The 19,368-nt window shown below is 37.1% G+C and overlaps 1 long non-coding RNA gene across 3 annotated transcripts; it reads right to left on the reverse strand.

The window, feature by feature from the left end:
• Nucleotides 1–288: 288 nt before the first annotated feature.
• LOC124993811 (uncharacterized) lies at nt 289–11,257 on the reverse strand. Of its 3 annotated transcripts, none has more exons than XR_007110340.1 (3): nt 10,808–11,257; nt 10,336–10,395; nt 289–9,973 (listed from the first exon to the last, which is right to left on the reverse strand). It is a non-coding gene; the product is annotated as an uncharacterized LOC124993811 (long non-coding RNA). The 3 variants fall into 3 exon arrangements; XR_007110339.1 differs by having other exon boundaries at nt 10,333–10,395; XR_007110341.1 differs by having other exon boundaries at nt 289–8,653; nt 9,823–10,395.
• Nucleotides 11,258–19,368: the final 8,111 nt, after the last annotated feature.

The raw sequence follows: 19,368 nt of genomic DNA on the forward strand, positions 1-19,368 counted from the left end.
CAAACACATTCATACACATGAAAACTTTAAATGTGATTAAAAAAAAAATGTGTTATGTCAAGTCAGAGAAAGAAGGACACACTATTGGCGAAATGGTGTTAGAAGAGTTGGATGAACCACAGAGATCGGCGCATTTGTTATATACCTAACTCACTCCACACACAAATGGGGAATAGCCAATAATGGAGAGCAAAAATCCAAAGTTTTGAAAAGCACATTTTACAAACATACATTTTCAGAAATAGTTTAAACAAAGAAAAAAAAAAAAAAAAAACAATTTTGCCTGCATGGAAACTAACTCACAGTCAACAAATATAAAATAATTTTTAAAACAATACCATAGAATGGGAAATGTATTTTTACTACACAGAAACAAAAAAAGGATCAGCACAAATCAATAAGAAAAAGCAAATAATTCATTACAAAATTGATCAAAGCAGGTCAATGAATAAAGGAAAAAAAGATGAGCCTTCAAGAAAACACAAGTCAAACAACAATGAAATCTAACAAGTACCCATCAGAGTGTCGGAGGTTAAAAATAACAAGGCCACGTCCTGACCAGGAGTTGTAGACACAGGGAATTTCCCCGCTGCTGTTGGATTGTGAAATGAAGCAATTGCGGAGAATGCTGGAAGATGAGCCGCGGTTCCTCTTCTACCTATTGGCTCTGCGGAAACTCTCACGTGCCATCCCAGGAACACTCTTGCAGTCTTTTTTGAAGCTTTTTATTGTCCTTTTCCTTTTTCCTTTGAAACGATTATAGATTCAAGGCAAGTTGCAAAGATAGTACAGAGAAATCCCCTGTGGCATCCACACAGTTTCACGAAACGGCCACATTTTAAACCAACTATAGGACAATGTCAAAGCCAGGAATTTGCAGGGATCTCTTACATCTTTCCTTTCCTGCTCTTTTTCTCAGGTGCGTAGATTGGCGCAGCCATCACGGTCATGAAGACGCAGGGACGGCCACCCTCACGAGGACCGCCCTGGGCCACCTCCGACTCACACCCACTGCTTCCCCTGCCTGCCGTCTCTCCCCCGGCAATCTGCATCCTCTTTCCATCTCGTATTGGTAATATTATACAAATGAAGTCAGGCAGTGAGTGACACTTTTACATTGGCTTTTTTCATGCAGCATAAAAGCCCTTGAGGTCCCTCCAAGAAGTCTCCTTGCTGGACGTTGGCTCCATTCTCCTGCCGAACTATGTATTGTAGTACGCAGGACCAGGTTTGCCTCACCCTTTACTTGCCTTTTGAGGAACGGTGGTTGTTTCCACTTTTGGGCTATTACAAATAGAGCTGATGTGAACTATCCGGTACAGGTTTGATGTGGATATAAATTTGTGATTTATAGTGAGTGCATATTTAGTTCATGTTTTTTTTTTTTTCTAACTGCTAAACAGTTTTCCAGAAGATTTAAGAATCACCAAGAAAAACTCATATGTTATCACAAAATATCACTGTAGAGTTGTTCAATAGCAAAATTTAAAGCAATCTGAATATCCATCAGGTAATGAATATAAATGCACACACACGTGTGTTTATATTATATACGTGTGTGATATATATGTGTGTATTTACATGTATGTCGTTCATACAATGGAATATTACAGATGTCTGAATAAGTGAACTAGGGGTGCATGGTTAACATTATAAATAAAAATTTTGATAAAAAGCAAGTATCAAATGATGCTTATATGATTCTCTATGGGTGAACAATACAACATCACTGCTATGACCTCTTGTAGTAATTGTAGAAAATAAATGGGAATGATAACCATTTGATTCAAAATAATGATTTTCAATGCAGATGGAGGGAAGAAGAGTGGAAGTTCAGTTGGGGAATTGAACTATAAATGTAATATTTTATTTCTTAAAATAGTATAAAAATAGCTGGGTGTGGTGACCCATGTCTGTAATCCCAGCAGTTTGGGAGGCTGAGGCAGGAGGATCAAGGGTTCAAAGGCAGCCTCAACAAAAAATAATACAAGATAATATAAAAATGTCAGAATTCAGTAGCATTGACAGGAGGATACTTGGGTTTTAGTTGTTAATCTCTGTCATTTCCTATATACTTGCCATATTTCATAATCAAAAATAAAGTGAGAAATACCCTGAGTTCTTAAAATATACTTTAATTATTTGGATTTAAGTCATAAATATAGAAGGATTATTATTTACCAAGATCACAAGAAAATTGATACATTAAACCAATGTAATTCGTGCACATGAGTTTTCAAGACTTAAAAGTTATGCATGTTTTAAACATTTAAATATTGTCCTTAGGAACCTATTTGTGCAAGCCTAGCTATTAATCTGTTTAAAAAAAAAAACAATAAAAATCAGACTAACAAATTGAAATAATAATGGCATATGAGAGAAAGTATATAAAAAACTTCAATAATTTTTTTCAAAGTGGACAGTTTGTGAGGTGTTTACCAGTTAGCCAGAGCACAGCAAGATACACCTGGAATTCCTGCATTGAGACTGTTAGTTAGCAAGAAGGTGCAGACAGACCTGTGGGGGACTCCAAAGCGGGTCAAGCTGAAGGAAATCCAGTACTTGGAGTGAGTGAGAAATAAGGCTGAAAGTCACAAAACAATGCTAATCCCAAGCAAGGAAAGTTCAGGCTGTTGTAGAGAATATGGAATAATATGTCTGAGGTGAACCAAGAGATTTAGAAGTTCCAAGGTAATTGCAGCTCTCAGCCCACTCACAAGCAACCCCTCTCAACTCTAGATTCGTACCTGCACACGAACTCTCTGTGAGACTTTCTCTTGGCTTGTTATCTAATATGAAGGAACAATCAAGGATCACCTGGCACCTAAAGGGAAGTCTACAACATAAAAGAAACACAGCAAGATAAACAGGCACTTTGCCCTGAAGCAAAGAAACACTTCAGAGTAAGTGGTAGGCTAGCTAGAATCTTCAGCAAAATTTGGGACTATTTTATACTCCTGAAGGAGGAACAGGGTTTCATGGACAGGAAATGTAGAAGGAGAATGTTCTGAGATACTGAAAATAAGAATTTAAAAATCTGCCTCTGAACTGGTTAGAAAATAAAATGGAAGAATTGTTCCCAAAGAAATAGAAAGCAGCAGCATGCATACATGATCATGACTCAAAGTCTTTCCAGAAAGGGAGGGCAAGGAAGCAGACAGTGCTCATGGTCCTGAGGGGCTGGTGGCCCAGGAAGTGCGGTAATGTCCCCAATCAGACTTGCACCATGCTGTGCCTGTGGCTGTGTCTCAGCTGCTTGGTCTTGCTTGATTTCCACTGGCTGGCAGAGCCTGGTTCTTCACCTTCTGTCCCTTTGGTGACACTCACTCTCTTTCCGTAGAAATTATCCATTGTGAGTTTCTGTTCATTGTGGATTTAGGAAAGCTCTCACAGAACTAGCATACCTGCCCGCCCCAAAGGTACACAAGTAAATTATTGCACAAAAGTGAATTATTGTGTCTTAGAAATACTTTCATGGTCAAAACATGTCACATATTACTACTCTACTTTCCAGAAATCTCTATTTTTTAAAAATCTAGCATGCAAATGGGAAAAGACTACTTTCTCTTTTCATATCAAGAAGCAATTCTCTGTGTGTGTGTATGTGTGTGTGTGTGTGTGTGTGTGTGTTAATTTATATTGTTAATTTCTGCCCAATGTATGATTCTCCCAAAGTAGGAAAGGGATACGAATAGCAGATAATCAACAATTACAAAAGACCACCTCACTCTACCAAATACTGTATAATTAAAGATATGCTTGTTATCAAATGAGTGAATATTAAAAATAACAAAATAATGAAAACTTGGTTGTAGACAGATAAATATAATTTTATTTCAATTTTCTTAAATCTAAAAGTTATTGGAAAATTTTGTTGACTGCTAAGCTTTGAGATTCTTATAGTGTTTTAAATTGAGATGTAGAAAATATATAGAACTGATTTATTTATATATATATGTCAGTATAGATGCACATATGTGTAAATGAATATGCATCATATATATGAAATCACATAAACTGGTAGGAAGTGCATTCATGCATAGGCCAGAGCTATTGAAAACATGGTGACATTAGTTCTTGGGATTTTCCTCATCTGTAAAATGCAAGGTTTCAATGAGATAAAATCGTCACTTTGGACTTCAGTAGTGAGTGAGTGAGTGTGTATGTGTTGTATGTTTATAAGGTAGGGATGAAGAAACCATCCCAAACTACCTTGGAATTCAAAAGATACTTTTTGGTTTTCATCTACTTTGAAATTTTCTTTTCTTTTCTTTTTCTTTCTTTTTTCTTCTTCTTTTTTTTTTTTTTTTTTTTTGGCTAATGCATCCTCTTTCCTTGAATACTGATGTTCCTTTGCTCCAAACAACTCATTCTTGTGAGATTCCGTAACAACACATACCAAGGTACAGGAGACTCCAGCCCAGCTATAGCAGCACCATCACCACTAGCCTCTGGGCTAGGTCCAGAAGGAAGGCACGTACCTGAGTAGGCAAGCCAAACCTTTATGAGCATTATTTGTACTAAAGCCAGGAGGAGGATCGCTCCTCCCTCTGGAACTGTTAAACGACTGTGACCTCACCTCCACTCTGGACTCCTGTGATATGGGAGAAACTTTCTGAACCAAACAGAGAATATGTCCATAATCCAAAGGTTAAAGGAAAGAGGAGAGGTCCTGATAACATTGTCAGAGTCTAGCTGTCCTTCCCAGTATTTCCTCTTGGCTTAAGCTAGATTAAAATGGATTTCATTTGCTGATTGAGAATGGTACTTGCTAGCCCTATATCTCATGGTACAAACTGATTGTAAACTATAATTTAGTTTAATAGCCTTTAATTGACACGGTAGTTGAGTTCTTAATCAGTGTGTGGGGTCCTGACGCTTCTCTTGAAACAGTGGCTCTAGCTCAAGGGATCAAGTAGGAGTTGAACATTTGCAATTAAACCCAAGAAAAATAGTTCACTGGCATTACCTCTGGACATGTGAAATTATATATTAATCCACTAGTATTTTACATACACATAGTAGGTGGTCGATGAAGATTTGTAAACCTGGTAAGAAATTTTTAAGACAATATAAAGAGAAGATAATCCCTTCTCCAATAGCTACACAAATAGAGTTTTATCATTAATTTTCATCTCCATTTGAAACTTAAGTATTTGACTTTGACAACAGGATAAACTAATGCTTTCTCTAGTCCTTTAAAATCAAAGATGCTATCTAAATCCTGGCCTCATCATTTCTGAATTTGTCAGTGTTTGTGTTTGTTTTGAGGACAGAAAGTATAACTCCCTGTCAACAATAATTTTGTTTTCCTATTTCACTAATTTTTGCTTTTTAGAAATTATTTAGAATCTTTTCGCTTAGTGTCATAAAGCTTGAGTAATATACAAAATGTATTCTACCCTATTATAATGTCATATCTGTATCTATGTAGTCATATGTGTACCTATACTAATGTGTAATCATAGATATTTTGAAAATAGAGAGATGAGAAGACGAAAGAGGAGAAAATAAAATTGAAATTGAGGACCGTGAAATATAATATTTTAAAATATATGGAACTTTTTCTGTGAACAGGCATCTCATAAACTGATTATCCTATCCCTACCTCTATGGATATCTGATACCTCAAAGAAGCTATCCTGTGATAAAAATTGGACTGGAATCAGGAAGTACTAATTTTTCTCCTGAATCTGATATGGACCAACTCTGCTCCTCTGATTTGAGCAATCATAGACCTGGTGGGTTAGTAAAAATGTGAATTCTGTAGGAGAATTCAGTGAGCCTGGTCTGGGCCAGAGCCACACAATGATGTACAGAATCTCTTCTGCATATCTCCCACTTCCCAAGGACACACAATTCCACGCACGTGGATTGTGGATTCCCTGCCTCTCTTCAGCCAGCTAATCCTGAGTTGGGGCTCAGCACTAAAGTCTGTCACTTTCAACTTCCAGTACCTATATTTGTGTTCCTTGATTACAACACACTGGTCTTTCTTACAGTTTCTACTGGGGCTAAAGAAATTTCCTTGGGCAGAATTCTAAGATCCATACATCCTTTCTTCATCTCCTCTCTTTACTCAGTGTTACCGTATTTTCTTTTGCGATATAATACTTTGGCCTTGGTTAGTCACTAATCGTATACAAATGGCTTATAGCCACCCTACCACAGGATATTGTCATTTTAGTAGGAATGTCTTCTCATGATTCAAAGAAATGGATATCCAGCCTTGGGGCTTGAAGCCCCACCTCAGGGAGACTTCAGACTTGTTAGAGGAATATTTGGGGAACATGGAAAAAAAAAAGTAATATAAGTTTATCTGAGCCTATCCAGCTGTACTCAGATGTGGGTTTTCAGTCAATGACAATCCATTGCAAAACTTAAAATCTTGATTGAGCATTTCATTAATATCTCAGCCTACTAACATTCTCATCATTTTTATTGTCATTTCATAAGCTGGGATTTGGATTTGACTTGGACTTTCCTCCCGCTTGGTGGGGGGGCTGGGAGGTCGTCTAAGTGCACAGGAGAAATGTCCTGGTTCCAGCTGGCACGCCCGGCGTGCAGAACTGCTTCCGAGACTGGAGGGAGAACGTGCTCGCAGGTACTTCAGGCCGTAGCTCTCCCAAAGATCTCCCCACTTGGCTTGCTGAGCTTTTACTTTCATTTTGTATTAAACAAAAAGTCATTGGAGGGCTATTTAATGCTCTGGTTTGTGTTTTCCAATACCAGATAAAAGTTAAACAGATGAACCATTTGGGGGGTAAGGATTGGGAAATCCACGGCTGCTAAAATGCTTTAAAGTTCCAAAATGGTTTTGTTTTTTTAAACCCATTTTCCATGTTCCAGCAGCTGTGGGTTTTCCCAGGGCTCCCCCTGTGGCTCAAAAGGGAGATGCTTAATGCTTAACAGATGAGCCAATTGAGTTTTTAAATGCAAAATTAAACTTAAAGTGTACAAAGAGCACAGGGGAATCCACAGCCAAGAATAGACTAGAAGAGGGGAGTGAGCTGTGAGCCTGGCTGTGAAGACACAGCCTCTCCTGGCCAGGGTCTGGGCACATTGATCTTTTGATCATTCTTTGAGCGGGCTACAGTTAAACTCCTGATTGCTAAAAGTTTTTCCCTAACTGGTCACTTCAGAATTATTTATGAGTCTGTTTTTCTTCAAGAACCAGGAAAAAAATAAAAATAAAAAGCGGATGGGCTTTAAGAATATAAGAACACATGTGTAGTGATCTCCATCAGGTATATTCTCTCAGTAACGATGAGAGAATCATTTTCCCTGGTCCCTAGGTGTCTGACTTCCTGTGTCCAAGACACCCTTGGCTGATCTAGGCTCTCAGAACATTCCGCTTTAAACGTGAGGAGTGAGGCTGAATATCAACTTTGATTGGGACACTCTTTAAGACACTGGATAAACTGCTTATTCATGTATCTCAATATCTGAGCAAGAGGAATCATTGAATTTTAGTGCTTAAAAAAATCTGGAAAAATGTTTTGTCCGACTTTGTTAAAAGTCTTCTCTGATTCAAAATAAGTCAAGCTAATACTTTTAAAAAGAAAAATTTCCATTTTGACTGCATAAATGTTTTTATTTAAGAGCCCCCCCCCATATCATCAAGCCTAAAATATAATAAGTGCACTTTCTTTGATTGAAGATAAAATTAATGGTTGGATTCCAAATCATGGAAATTGGTTTGGGAGCTGATCTTTTGATTTAAACAAGTTTTACATGGAAATTTGTACGTTAGCATTTCAGACTGGGGGTGCAACCCAAAGAGTGTCATGGGGCCCACACAACCTCCCAAAGTTCTAGACAATACGTACTGTAGCATGAAATTTTAGCATTTGGGGAGAATACATCCCTTGTCTATCAGGTCTGAGGAACATTAGATATGAAATGCTGTTACAAAAGGACAATTTCACTGGAAAACTTCTGTCCTGCAGATGTGGCATTTATTTCCAACTTTTAAGTTAGAAAACACTAAAAATTCTTTAATAGCTTACTTTGGGAGAAATCATTTCAATGGACAGTAACCAAGAACACTATTAATATGCCAGTTAAAAATTCCATTAGAATACCAAGAATAGGTTGCTAGAAAGCTTCAGGTTCATAGCTGACATTTTATTAAGTCCAGCAATGACTAGTGAAATCATAAGGTTAAGTGAGGTTACGAAGTGAGGCTTGTACACTTACGTGCATACACTTTTCTAAAGTTACCTATTCGATTACAAATCCCATTCCTCAGGCATTTTTACCTGTTTTCGAATTCTCCAAATCAATCCTATTTTAATGTTGGAAAACGATCATGACCCAGTTACAGCCGCCCCCCAAGATAAACAGACAACTCCCCCAAATAAATCAATAAACTCTAACACAGATACTATAATTTGGAATTCTCTACCTTTATTCTGTTGCTCTTCAACCCTTAATTGTTTAACAGAACAATTATTTTGCCTTAATTATTTAAACTCTTGATTCACAAAGAGCAACTTGTAAAACCTGGGTTGAGGATGCATATTCCTAGTCTGAATCGGTAGCTCTGTATTCGGAGACTTGTACCTCTTAGGTAATTGAATCCACTTGAGTCATTGACTAGATCCAGTACTGTCAGTTTGCCCCAAGGAAAGACACTGATGAGGTTGGGCTCCTGTGAAAGCAATCATATGGTTAATTGCTTTAGTGTGAACCTAGCCATTGTGATTAAAGCCTGAGACTGTTTAGGTAGAGCAGAGCTCCCGAGCTTGGAGGCACTCCTGGGCAGACCTAGGACTCCGCAGGCCCTGAGAAAACATGCTGAGGCATCAGCAGATCTCCCGGAGGAGTTACTGTGTTTGGGGGATCATTCAATCATTAGATGATATTCAAAGAAACTGGGTTAATTTGAATATGTAATCATCGGATCACATATTCATATACATGCAACCTCTTTGAAAGGGTGATTATCAGAATGCAGATTTGAATAAACAAGAACATATTCAAAGCCTGACATATTATGTGCTTGAATTTAATGCTAATCTGTGCTCATTCCCAAAGGACTGTATACCTGTCATCTAATGATGCTTGGGTACTGCTACTGATAGGCTTTTCAAGGACATAAATTAAAAAGACAATCTGCTCTGTTGTGGAATAAAATGCTATGATTTTTCTGAATTCCAAATTTTGTTATTTCTCATGCACTTTGGTGAGAAATGTCTAGATTGCATTTATGAATATATTCATAGGTGACTATATATGCACAGATTAAATTGAACACACAAAACTTTCAAAACTTCAATGTTTTTCTTTTTTTTTTATAAAACTACATAGGAAAAAAAGTAATCTTGTTTCTTTTCTTCTCCAGTGAAATGTTGGCTTTAGAGCTCATTCACTTTTTACAAGGAAATTCTAAATCATTAATCAAGTAGAACACTATCCTTCTTTATTTAAAAAAAAAAAAAAATTACCCAAGATACTTTTGGGGCTTTCACAAGTGGAGGCTAACATGCATTGATGCATAAAGAAACAGCTATCCATGTTCCAGTAATTCAAATCCAACATCATTTTGACGAGATTTTTAATATACTCATGGGAGCAACACAGGACTAATTGATGACGAGCTCAAATTACTTGCATGTTATTTATCTTAACATCTATCCCATAATCTATTATTACATTATAGGCAATAATATCATTCTGTCAGTTGTACAAACAATGGGGTTTTATTAATTTAATTATATTTATTGCTCCTCAATAATCCCTTAAAAACTGACCCCTGTGTACATAAAGCATTTTAGAAACCCTACTTCCTTAGAAACAGATGCAGTTAGTAAGATTTACCATTCTAAGAAATATTAACAAAAAGGGCTTCATTTTACAGTCTGTCCACCAAGCAGTTGCCTTCATTTTCAGGGGTGGATCTCAGAAGAGAGAGCAGAGGCATCACGCTTGAAACTGGAAATCTGTAAGCCATGTTGGGCACATACATTTTCTGCAGGGAAAATATAACACAAAGCATACTACCTCAAGTGCTTGATTTCAGAAATGGAATCTTTCCTTTCTCTTTGGACCTGGTTGACTTGGTAATTCTTAGCACTGTCAAAATTTGCTCATAAAAAGGTTAAATATTAAAATTCAATGCAAAGCAATAGAAAAACACACACACACACAACCTCCATTCCCTAACGTCAAAATCAAATATGCAAATATTAAAATGAGGGGGCTCTGCTTCTTTCCCCCTCGTACAACTGATTAAATTGTCACTGCTGGAGATTACATGGGGTTTTATTCCCTTTATAGCCATATTCAGTTGGACAGACAGAAAAATATATTGCCACAGACGAGACCCACCACCTGGGTACACTGTGCTTCCAGTTGCCTGCAGAGGTCTTGTCCAAAACTTTGCAGCTACCCCTTTAAAAAAGGAACAGTATTAGATGTAATCATTCATGACAGAGTAGATGGTCTCTTAAGTCCTTTCCAACTTGGAGATTCCGGTAAGACAAAAGCCCCTCCTCCCACTTCTAGATATTAGTCTACAGTTGACTGGCTACGTAACACTCACTCCTTTTAATATATATCCTAAAAAACATTTCATTCTTGTTGCCTGAGACTTTCATTTAAAAATAAAGAGATCTATCATCTATCTAACTTCCATCTACCTCAGAGGCTCTTTTCTTTCTGTGTTTGCACTTTATTTCTAGCTGATTGGTGAATTTATTTCCTGGCTTAGCAGTTTTAACAGAAACCTCCCGCCCCACCCTCCTTTGCCCAGTTGGATATATTTGATTCTTGCAAAAATTGGATATAGAAACAGATGAATTACCTTCGCCTCTCTCTCGTCTTGCCGCCGTTCTGAAGTGGTTTTCACTGTCTGCCTCGGTGTAACAGAAGTTAGTGCTCAGTGACGATGTCGCCTGCCTGTGTCACTCTGCACTGCAGGCTGAGCAGAGAGCTGCCTCCAGCTGCAGGCGAGGGGCCTCAGTGTTAAGGACACACAGAACCAGATTGTTCGGGAGACCTTTTTCTGTTTCAAAGAGATGTAGCCAGGAGCAGAGGGACGTGTAACAGCTAGGAAAGATGGAGAATGATATTTTGAATTGGAGCAATTGGAAAAAAATAACAACAGAAACAAGTAATGATCAGTAGCTGCTTCAATGCAATGCCGAGTGAACAGGAACAAGTCTATGTGCCTTAAGATTTGCAGGGCATGCATGTGTTACTCTGCTATAGAAGAGAAGGCATTGATTCCCCCAAAGAATGTCTAGTGACTTGGTGTGTGGCGGGGGTATTTTTGTTGTTCTCAGCAAACTGATGCTTGTGATTGTTTTACTAGATCAGCTATCTACTGTATCTGTTGACATAACCACAATGTGAACATTTTTACCTTCTCTGATTGGGTAGATGGGGAAACAATCAGATTTCTTATTTCTATTATCCAGATGGGTAAGTTAAAAAGAAAGGACAGCAAGTGGTCTGTCCATTTCAAAACCCCCCAAATTCTTGGCTTTTGGAAACAGACACATATATTATAGTTAAATAAAGCATCCTGTTTCAACCTGAGAATTTTCAAAATCATTGCTTTCTAACGTGGGTGCCCTTTCCTCTATTCAAATATCTTTTTGCTGTTGGAATTGAAAGCATAGTTGCGTGTGTTCTACTGGCTTGAACAAATGCAAGCTTCAGCCTTTTATTGTCTGTTTGGGGTTTTCTTTTTTTCTGTCTTTCCCATGTTTCTTTGTTTTCCTTTTGTTTTCTTCTCAAGACTTCCCAGGGTTTTTGTTTTATCATATTGTTCTTTTCGCATTGTTCAACTGCTCTTTCACGATTTAATCTAATTTGCCTGGTCTTGTTTTATTTCTCCCATAGTTTTATAAAGTTGCTTTTTTTTTTTTTTTTTTTTTTTTCATTTTTTGCTGGGGCATTTTGTTTATTGGTGAAAACCCAATTCCAAAAGTCAAAGTAGAACTACATGGACACATTTTTCAGCTGAGTGTCCTTATCTTCTACTATTTTGGCTTTTTGATTTGTTTATCCCCTCACCCAATCCTGACCATTTAAGCTTATTGTTTTGTCTATTGTATTACATTTTCCATTTCTAAAGGCCTTGTTTTGCATCCTTCCCTGACATCCTGATTTTGCCATCATCTGGTCATTGCTACAAGGTGACCACCATGTATTCAACGTTGAGTTCTAGGACTGGGTTCAAAGTTTCCTGTATATTCTATTAAACTCTGGCTAAAATCATGAAAGGTAGAAATTCTCATTCTCGTTGGACACAGGGGAGGACAGAGACCCAGTGATTAAGGTACTGCCTTGAGGCTACACAATAACTATGATAGTGAGGATTTGTTCCCAGAGCCATCTGGCACCAAATCATCCCCTTTCAACCAGACCACATGAAGGCCAGAAATCAAAACATTTAGGATTTTTAGGTTTTGAAATTTGTTTTGGGCTGAGAGTATAGCTCACTGGTAGAGTGCTTGCTTTAGGTCCTGGGTTTGATCCCCAGCACTGGAAAAAAAGAGAAAGAGAGAGAGAGAGAGAGAGAGAGAGAGAGAGAGAAGTTTTGTTAAGCATAGGGGAAAAACATCCTCACTTGCTGAACTTCATAAATACACTCATTTCATTATTACTGTGCATTTGTACCTGAAATGGCTAAATAGAAATGACATTTTAAATCTTCCTATTGATCATATTTACGAGAAATAGTTTTATTTGCAATTGAAAAAAAAAAAATCATTGTAAAGTCAAGTTACTATCCTCAATGAAATTTGAGGCTGAAAGTCCATCAACCTTTCTTTGCATACACTTATTTGCCAATATGGTTACAAATGTAAACAAACTGTAAGAGCAATTTCCTACTAGTAGAAAAACAAGAAATGGCCACTCTAGAATTCTGAAGAGGCTGTGCTGCCTGCAAACCCCAAAGCATTATGTCAGCCTTCCCAGGAATGACATCGGCGGTGAGATATGTTTTTACAGTTGTCAAAGTTGGGATCAGACAGCTAATCCCAGTCTGCCTGCAGCTGCTTTTCCTTATCCTTCCCTCCCTGTATTAATTTGCCTTTTGGGAGAGTAAGAAAATTATGTGTCCCTTTATGTTCTTGTTCAGATCTAGAAGCTCTCATGCTTCTTGCCATGATGATTACATGCAGGTGTCACTCTCTAAACAGGTCGATTTGCAAGTTCCATATATGCAAGTTTCGTTCATTATCACCTTCATCATCTATTCTTGTAATGACATTATACACACACACACACACACACACACACACACACATTTAGTTTTAAGAAGCACTTCTATTTGATAGTCTATCAGAAGGTTCTAAAATCGCTGCAACTATTTCCATACAAGCGTGGTATTTCTAGACTTTGGACAAGAGCTTAACCAAATTCTCTTTGATGGGTTGCAGCCCTGAAAGCTGTACTTGTATTAAGCTGTCATTGATACGCACACCCAGACTCTTCCTCAGGAATTGCAGAAGGACACAGTTAGCCACTGGCAGGTCTCAAAGAGCTGGAGGGCTTTGACCACTAGGGTAGGGTAACGGAGATGCCTCACTGAAGAGGGGACTGAGGAGTAAGAATACCGGACTTCAGATTCACTTCCCTCGTTTGCCACATTTGGGACTTGAACAAGTTTATCTCATTCTTCTAACCCTGTTTCTTCCTCTGTAAAATACAGATGATCATGCCAAGCTCAAAGGTCAACTGGGAAGATGTAATCAGGTTGTAAATGTAAAGCATTCAGATCAGAGTTTTGTGTTTAGGAACGCTACTGGCAAAGACAACTGTGATCTTCTCCATCTTCACTATTATCATCTATGCAGTAACTAAAAATTTATTTCTCTTTCCTTCTTTTGACACAATGTCCTGCGCAATGGAGATCTTTAGGCAGCTTATGAAGAACATTTGAGACCTAGTATTTTCTTTTGGTGTTGTTGCTGTTGTCCAAAGAGTATAACAACTTCATTATGGACCCCTCCCATAACAACTCCAAGATCAAGATAAATGTGCACTAAGTGAGGCATAGACTAGCCAGCTCTTCAGCATATATAGCACCTGGAATTTATGTCTGCTGAGAAGTATTTAATAGTACAAACCATACAACAGCTCTCTCCTTACGACATCAATCTTTTCTGGTATTATATTTTCTTAATAGAAATTACCAAGGCCAATCCTCATGCTTGGCACATAGAAGGTGTTCAATAGGTTACAACTAAAATTAACTGATCTGAAATTGTGTATGTTATCTGCTTAACAAAGACCATAAATTCATTAAGGATTCATGTGTCCATCTGCACATACATGCCTTCCTTTATTCAGTAAGTACTTGTTCTTGTCTACACTCTGATGGGCACTGGGCCATGGTGAGCTACACCAGGGCAGAGGTCATTTATTTCCTATATCCACACACCTGTAACCTCAGTACTTAGCTCATTGCATGGCAGATGAAGTTGCTCAAGAAATATTTATTGAATAAGTGAACTAAATTCTATTTTTGGTTGGACTGCCTTTCAGGATACATGGACACAGCTTGGAGAACCGCATGATGAAAATAAAAACAACCAAGGATACAATTGTAAGAAGATCCATCTTTCACAATTACTTCTTAGGCTGAAAGTGAGCAGATCTGGACAATTTGCTTCCAGGTTTCACTATTGTGAGCCGAGGCCTTTCAACTGGACCTGCCAGAGTTTCCAAACTACCATTTTCCAATTCAACAATTTTCCCTTGGTATAATTTTTCCAAGGCTAGTAGGTAAAAAATGGTGATTGTTTATAATCAGCAGTAATAAATACACAAACTTATATAACGATTGGCAAGTAGGATTGTTGGGCATAGAGAAGGGTCCAGGTATGTCAGTTTTATCAGGAGTCTTGCACTAGGAAAGAAAGAGTGTATGTGAAGTGGGATTTGTAGAACTTGATCATTTAAAGACTAGAAATCAGACTATCCCTCTCATTTTTTACAGAGGAAAAAGTAAGACACAAAAGAGATTTAAAGACCAATCTAAGGTCACTTGGAGCCCTGGTGTCTGATGTCTAGGAAAGTACATGATCTCACCACATCCCAATATCACAAGAACTGTTCCATGTAAATGCTAACATGAGTAATTCCACAGATAACTATATTTTAAATCACCTGTAAAACTTTCAAAAATACTAACCAAATCAGAAAATGAGCAATAAAATATTCAACATGCTATTGGTGGTGTTTTCTGTAAAAAAAAAAAAAAAAAAAATTTGAAATAATAGAAACTTCAGTTGTTCAAGCATAATGTACTTCTATTCAATTAAGCCCCTAAATCCAGATTAAGACCAGAGCTGGTTCCAATGAGCATGTCTTTTTTTTTTTTTTTTTTTTTCCCCGTTTCCCAGCCATTCATATTGAATTTTAAATTCATGTTAGCAACCGCCTTTACAATCCAGGGGATAGTGCTGAAAAAAGTTTTTGATTGAAGGATAACAATTTTCACTTGGAAATTGAACTTTTGAAAGGTTCTATATCTCACACACCACACCAACTTGTTTACAAGTAATAATTTGAAAACATTATTTTAAAATGCACAATTGGAAAATTGTGAATGACCCTTTACAAGCAACCATTCAAACCATGACAAAAGAAAGGGATGATCAGTTCTAGAGATTTGTTCATCTGGAAATGAAAGGCACAGGTTTTTGGAGGCCATGTATTTATAATCTTGCTTTATGAAAGAAACAAGGGGCAATTATGCAAATTTCACAGGAAGTTACTACTTTGGGATAAGCTATAATTAAACATTCATTCCAAATGTTATTGTCTTCATGCTGCTGTTTGGCTAGGTGGCATAAATATTCTTTAGAAATGAATTTATCTGTTTAATCTTTACGGACAGAACAGTGAAGGGTGACCCTGGAGAAGTAGGATCAAGGCTTTTAGTATGAATGAATATAAGAATGTGCAATTATTTCTTTCAGATCTATAAAAACATTCTTGCTGTTAACAAATATAAATGTAACATTTACTAGGAAATAAGAGACTGCAGACGGAAATAAACAAACCTAGGATGTAGTTCATCTAAGTAAACACTGAAGTTGTAAACCTTCAAACTCACATATCAAGAGCCCTGCAAATTAATGCTACACACAATAGGCCCTTTGGAAGCTAACTTAATCCACCCCCCTGAATCTACATGAGGGCCATGCATAACAATGCAGGAGCTGGGTTTCCATTAAGAGTTTCCTCTGCAGGCTGTCAGCTGTTTGAAGAAATAACAATTTCCTAGGCATGAAAGCTTTTTCAGAAGGTTCCCACTGATGTGTAATAAAAGTGACTTTCCTTTTTTTTTTTTCTTCTGCTTCTTCCTCCCCCTCCCCTCCCAGATGTATCCTTGGAGGGAGAAAAGGGGTGGACTAAGGCCACAGGACCCCTACTAGTTTACCTTACTGGGATTATCAGTGCAGGTGTTAATATAATTGAAGGTGTGGCCTCAGATACAGCCCCTAATAGCTTTCCCTATATAGAGATTACCTGTGTAGAGAATGCCCAAGTACCTGAAGAATGGGCAAGAGTGTACCTTATTAACATATCACCATTCAGGGGCAGCTGCATATCTGGAAGAAGAAGGAGAAGAAGGAAAAACCCTTTAAAGAGCCCATTCATCTATGTTAATGGGCCCATTGCACAGTACATTGTGTGAGAAATTAAGTCTCTGGCTGTGAACTTCCTGTGCTGCACAAGCTGCCTTGACTCTTTTTTATTGCTTTAGTGTTATTATCTCCTCCTGGAAATAAAAACAATCACATTCTCACATTTGAGAAGCCAAAACATCCCGAGATAACAAACTGGAGATACCCATGTAAAAGTTTCTTTGTCTCCCTTCTTAAGTGAAAAAATATGTTTTGAAATTAAAGCAGTTCCCAAATTTACATGGAAGCACATAAAATTAGCTGAGCTGTCCTGTGAATGACAAAGTTTCCCCCCCCCTCTATTCTTATAAAATGCACAATTTAAATGGCCTTCCTAGTTATCGTTCCTTTTTTAGAATTAATTTTTGAAAGCAAAATATGTTAATTTATTCAAATTAGGCATGATTTTTTAAAAATGTGCAACTGGCAAAAGAACTGATTTTCTCATGGAAGATAAGTATTATAGACCTTTAAAAGGAAAAAAAAAAATGAAATTTATCTTCAGCAAACAATTTCAACTTCCGTACAAGCTTGGGTAGCATTTTAAAAATGAAAACCGGAAAGGTAATTTAAGATTAAAGAAATTTCCCCTCCTGACTTAGTTATAAGTTCAGGGTGTTTGCTGGTGTTACAAAACCACCATGCAAACCTATATACATGAGGCAAAAAATATGGATCCTCTTCAGATTATTAGGATACATTTCCATTATTTTGTGCACATTATATCATCACCAGGATCATTAACATCCTCATCATAAAAGAAAAGGCTAAATGATCAATACTAACTGATTGCAACCCAATTACCAGAGAAACGCTTGGCAATATTTTTAAAAATCTAGTTTTCTTCAGACCTAAAGCATTTGCAAGTTAACCTAATATGCTTTTACTATTTTGCATTAAGGAGCCCAGAGACACAAAGAGAATACCACACTTCCATCTGCCACTTCCCTTTGCACATTTATACATCCTGTGTCCACTGGCTAAAATCTGTGTAAAGAGAATAATAATCACAAGTGATGTTTCCAGAATTTTGACAATCATAAATCCTTCAGAATACAGCAAATCATCCAGCAGTAGAATAAGGCTGTGGGTATCCAGGATGGGTATGTGAACACCAGAGAGTTTGCAAGGGAAATTCTTGGATTATTAAACACTTTAGATTGTACATTGGGATATGCTTGTTTTCTCAAAAAAAAAAAAAAAAAAAAATAAATAAATAAAAAAGAAAGAAAGAAAGAAAAAAGAAAAGAAAGAAGAAGAGTTCATAAGTAGGAAATTCATAAAAGTAGGAAATGGTCAATCAGATCCTTCTGTGAATGACGTCATGGCAAAAGTATGCCTTTAATTTGTACAGTAAAATCATTGTTCATTATTGGAAATGATACATAACATCAAACTTTGTTTTTCAAGCACAGATGGTCAAATTTTCCCACTTATTACTTGCTAATATTTTTGTTTCTTTTATTTGTTTATTTACATAGTTATTAATGTGAAGCATTGGGAAAGATGAATCAGTTTGCTTTAGATTCAGCTCTTTAGTCCCCATGGAACCCCTATAAATAGCACACTTTATAGACTTTGGAAGAGATTGCTAACTTTCTATACTGGCTTCTTAAGAAGACAATTATTAGTCTATAGTAGGAATAAAAATGGGTTACCTATTCTTTCCTTGATTACCTTCCATTTCATATTGTTGTATAAAGACTACTAAAGAAACAGGGTTTTTTAGATTGACAAAGCTTCTCACTTCTCTGAGATTGGTATCTACACATACCCTCTTTATATGGGCTTTCTGTCACAAAAGAAAGTTTTTTCCAGACAAAATATTGTCTAGTTTTGGGGGCTAACATTTTATGGTCACAATCTGTAGCTGGGGGTATTAAAATACAAAAGCTTGAAAACTACTGTTTCCTACAGCAGTTAATATTTCAGAAATCACAGAGAGCAGTAATTTAGAAGAGACTTTTTTTTTTAAACCACTGAAATAGTTTCCTTAAAATAATTCAGATTAATGGGCCATTCAGAGCCCTGTTAACACATAACCACTGTGTGCTCAGGTAATCAGCGTGACATTGTTGCCAGCACAAAAGTGACATCAGAAGTTGTCTTCATTGGCATCAGAAATGCCAGCCGCATCACCTCTGACTGCGTGGCCCCACATCTATTAACCTTATTGATTTGGAGTCCCGCTGGGGCTCCCTGGAAAACCACTCCCTGCTGAAGGACCGAAGTGGATCAATTCTGAACCATGAACAGGAATTCAATAAAACAACACAGGACAGACCTTTAACCATTAAGTATTCCTTAAAATAAATCAAATTAAGGACCTTGCCATAAGGAAACTCTGGCAAGATTTTGAGATGTCAATTGATCCCAAGTCCTCAAAAGTAAACTATTATTTAGCAGAGGCATGAGGCCCTTTCTAGAGACCCGTTTTATCTATGGTCAGGTAATTAACTAAATTATAATATGGAAAGCTGGGTTTGTGTAATCAAGATGGCTCTCATGTATAAATAGCTGTTTATAAAGTCAAATTAAAAATGTTACCACTATTTTCATAACAAAATTGAACTTTATGCAGATTTGTAGGAGAAAATATCCTAGTAGGAAGAAAATTGTTTTTCATACTAGCTACTAAAACAAATTTATTTTACTCATTAGTTGTTTTTTTGTTACACGCTACTGAATTTTCTAAAGTTTTTTGCCCAGTTGC

Source organism: Sciurus carolinensis, chromosome 9, assembly GCF_902686445.1.
Source record: "Sciurus carolinensis chromosome 9, mSciCar1.2, whole genome shotgun sequence".
In the NCBI taxonomy this organism is placed as follows: Eukaryota; Metazoa; Chordata; class Mammalia; order Rodentia; family Sciuridae; genus Sciurus; species Sciurus carolinensis.